Source organism: Condylura cristata, unplaced genomic scaffold, assembly GCF_000260355.1.
Source record: "Condylura cristata isolate star-nosed mole 26May11 unplaced genomic scaffold, ConCri1.0 scaffold00033, whole genome shotgun sequence".
Lineage (NCBI taxonomy): Eukaryota > Metazoa > Chordata > Mammalia > Eulipotyphla > Talpidae > Condylura > Condylura cristata.
Genome location: NW_004567134.1, coordinates 9,704,778 through 9,708,947, shown reverse-complemented (window position 1 = coordinate 9,708,947; position 4,170 = coordinate 9,704,778).

The window sequence follows — 4,170 nt, the reverse complement described above, 5'->3', positions numbered from 1 at the left end:
GCATCTTCCCACCACTGCAGACAGAAAGCCCATGGTGGCCAGACTACAAGCCAGGGTCCAACTCACAAAGACACAATAGGAGCTGCTCCCCGGAGCTGCTGGGACACTCCAGATGCCCCAGGACAGCACCTGGCAATCGACACTCAAAACAGCAGCAGCAGTGGCTGAACCACCAGCAAGTGGCCCCATTCGCAGCTCAGCGAGGTCCTGGGCTCCAGGTCTTAGCTGTTCTTTCCAGGCCACGTCAACAGCAAAGCTGCGAACAGTTTCAGTTGCTCAGCTAACCTGCAAATCCTCTGAACTTTTCTTCTCTGCTGTTACTGCCAGAAGCCTCTCCATGACCTTCAGAGACCCACCACAGCCTTCTAGAAGTTTGGCATGACCAGAGGAAAATGGCTGACCCCAGAATCCCTGAAGATATAAAAATGCTCACATGCCACATGCTGAATCCTCACAGAAGACTGAATCCCCTGGTCCTGTTTCTGCAGGGATTATGTTTCTAGTCAGAGTGTCCACCAAAAAATGCTTTGTCAGTATTTCTTGAAGGGCTATTCATCCTCACCTGTGGTAACAGCCTTCAACTTACGCCCAAGGTTATTAAACAGGGTAGTCCCAGGAAAAGGGGAGGTTCCAGGTTCCCTGCCCCACCCACGGGAGAGTAAAGCAGCCAGCAGCAGGAGAGAAGCCTTGGGAAGGAAGGAAGCAGGATGGAGGCCAGGAGGAGACCCGGAGGAGGCCCTTGGAGCGAAGAGACATGTGAAGAAACTAATCTTGCTTCTTGGTCTTAGACTGGTTGAAACAGATGAGGGTGAGAGACCTGTGAGGAGGTGACAATGGCAGTTTTTATCTTGGTTTTGATTTTGCTTTTTTCTACATAGAGACATGTCTGGCTGTTTTTGACCATTTACTGTGGTCCCTATTGGAAGATGCCTTGGACTGGCGACAGGCTTTCAGGCCTTTGCTTTGGGCCAACCCTATTTGTCTGGACATTTACGCATGAGAGGATTGGTAAATTCAGGCACCTGATTTAGAAACTCTGTCTTTTCTGTATTGCTCACTAATTGTATTAAAGTCTTTTCCATTAAAGGTCTTAAATGTTTTGCAGCAGATGGCAGAATCTATTTTAGAGCAGGCAGATTTGGGGTTCTGGGGTGCCCCTCTCCAGCCCTGTAACAGTTACAGTAAAGTTGCAAGGATAGAATGGGAGATTTAGAGAGTGAGACTCAGAAAAGGGTGAGTGACATAAGCCCCCTTCCATTCTCCACACACCCTAGGAGTGGACAACTCATCCCTCGGACCTCTCCTCCATGTCAGTGTGAGCCTGGGTCCCAGCGAACACCAGCCTCCCTCCATGGGCCCACCCTAGGTCTTCACTAGGGAGAGGTGCTACATTGCCCCCACTGGGCCCATGGGACAGAGGAAACTGGAGCCAAGGAAGCCCCAAAGTCTCTACCCTGGGAAGGAGGACTAGCCAGGTCAGCATTTAGTGACCTGTGTCCCAGTTGAGACCTGGCTGTCTCTGGCATCCAGGGCCCTAGGGAGCTGTGCTGATGTCAGTGGTGTGGACTAGACTTAGTATGGAGGGGGAAAAGGAATCAGCCCAAACAACTATGGGGGGAGGGGGGTCTCATCCAGGAGGAAGTCCAGGGAATGAGACCCCAGGAAGTGACATCACAGAACTCAGAACTCTGGTCACCAGGCAGCCAAGTTCTAATACAAACCTGACCTGGCTCACTTGCTTGGAAGGCCTGCACCGGACAACATGTTTGGTTGTTTTTGTCTGCCAAGGTCCCCAGGCAGGGGCCCCAGGCGCGGCCGCAGAAATGTGTGTCAGGCGATGCTGAAACATATCAGAGGCTTCTGTTCACGTCCCAGGCCAGAAACCAGCATTGTCCCCGAGGTAACCAGGGGCCCTGGGCCAGGCAGACCAAGCCACCTCTCTGATGCCCCCTGACCCAGCCTAGGACCCTGATGTGCCTGTGAGTGTGTGGGTGCCTGTGTGAGGGGCTGTGTGTGTATGCTGGTGTTGGGAGGGGCTGGCCATCCAGGAAGTGGGTCAAGCCCACACCCAAGACCAGCCTGAGGACACGGCTGCCCCATTAGCCCAGGGGCGCTCCCACTCTACAGGTGTGTCTGTTTATTTCTAGGAGGTGTTTTGTGACCAAGCAGATGAGGATGACCAGAATTCCATCAGCTACTCACCTCCCAGACCCCGGGACAGGATTGTTCCCAGCGTTGAGACCAAGCAGAGAGGGAGCTGCACATTTGAGGTTCAGGCCCAAGTCCACAGATCCTGGCTGGAGGACCTGGACACTATGGAGGAACTGCCTGAGGGTGAGTGGCCCTGACTAGTTGGGTCCGTACATATCATCTCCGCCTGGAGGAGACTGTTCCAGCTGGTTAAGCACCAGGAGGTGTCTGACCTAGGACCTAGCTGCCGGGCTTAGGGGACAAATGCCGGGGGCCAGTCGGCTGGGCTCAGGGTTGTGGGATGAGGTCTGTTTGAAGAGACAATTGCAGTCTGGCATGTAGCTGATGGTTTCTCCTGTTGCCTCTCCAGCTGCTCTTCAAGGAGTCAAACTGGCTTCCCCTGCAACTCTTCTGACAGGTCAAGAGCCCAGCCAAGTTGATGATTTAGCACAAGCAGACACCAAAGATCCAGAAGGGACTGGAGCTCCCTTATATTCCATTCCTGAGGGATGTGAGCCCCCAGCAGGCCTGCTGGGGCAGCCAGAAAATATCCAAGATGCTGCAGATGCTCCTGGGGAAACAGATCTCCACACACCCCAGCAGGGGGAGCCTGACCATGGCCAGAGTGCAGGGCAGGCAGAGGTGCCTGAGGTCAAGCCAGCCCTGCGGGAGGAACCCAGGTCTGGCCAGCACCCTGCAGGGTAGATTGGGGTGCTGACTTAGCAACAGTCCTGCCTGGGGAAGCAGCCCCAGCAGGAGTCCTGCATACAGCCCAAGGGGCTCCCCTGAACCACCCCTCAAGGGACCCAGCCTCTGCTCCATGTCCTGCTTGTCCCTCTCTGGGAGCAGCCCAGACCAAGTACCTCTGCCCCAAGCCTCTCCTCACCCACCTTCCCACCTACACACCCTTGTTTACCTCTAACTCACCTCCACCCCCAAATGCTGGCCCTTCTCCTATAGTTCAAAATCTTTGGCTTTTAATTGACTGCAAGGTCACTTCTCATATTATTTCCTATAAGGTTTCTTTGTTCATTGTATGTTAATAAAGTTTGTGTGAATTTTACCTGAGTTGTCCACTCCTTCAGCGTCCGGTGCCGTCACAGTGTCGTTGTTGTCCTCACTATGGACTTGCAGAAGATAAGCTCCCCAGTGGGACCCCTGTGGCCAGACCATTCACTGCTTGGGCCCCCCCTGGCCCTGATGCCCTCACCTGCCTGCTGCCTCTGTTCCTGATCCTGCCTGGGGATTGCTAGAGAAAGAACCAAGCTACTGGAGACTTTAGGGTCTGTCCAAATACACCACAGAGATAGTATGCATTCTGTAACCCAGTTTGGAATCTCTCTGACTTTGAGGTAGATGCTGGGTTAAGGTCAATGCAATATCTATCAAATCAGCTTTATAGCATTATATCAGCAGAATCAAGAAAGAATCTAACACAATGGTCCACTTACGAACACGCATCTAGACAGAACGGTTTTTTGCCGCTGATGTTAAGGCTCGAGATGTAATGGGATATCAAATGCTACCACAGAATGTCCAGGCCCTCTGCAAAGTCCTCTTTTTTGTTATTTTTTAAAGATTTATTTATGCATACAGAACTGGGGTATAGGGCAGAGATGCAGGGGCGGTGAGAGGCTTCACCAGAGACAGAGTGGGGAGCAGAGCAGGATGACTGACAAAGTACACTGCTGAGGAGAGCAGAGGGTGGATCAGGAGAGGTCTGCTGTGCCACGTGGTCACTTTCAGGGCGGGGATCGAACTCGCACTGAAGCGGTTTCGGCCAGGCCCTAACCTGTTGCACTACCAGTGCTGCAGGACAGAATCTGTTATATGACAGGGAGAGAGGGAAAACTCTGAAGCCCCAAAACCTGCCTGCTCTAAGTGGGTTCTGCCATTCGCCGCGTCAAGACAAAACATATAAAACTTTAATGAAAAGGGACTTTAACAGTGAATATACAATATGGAACACAAAGAATATAA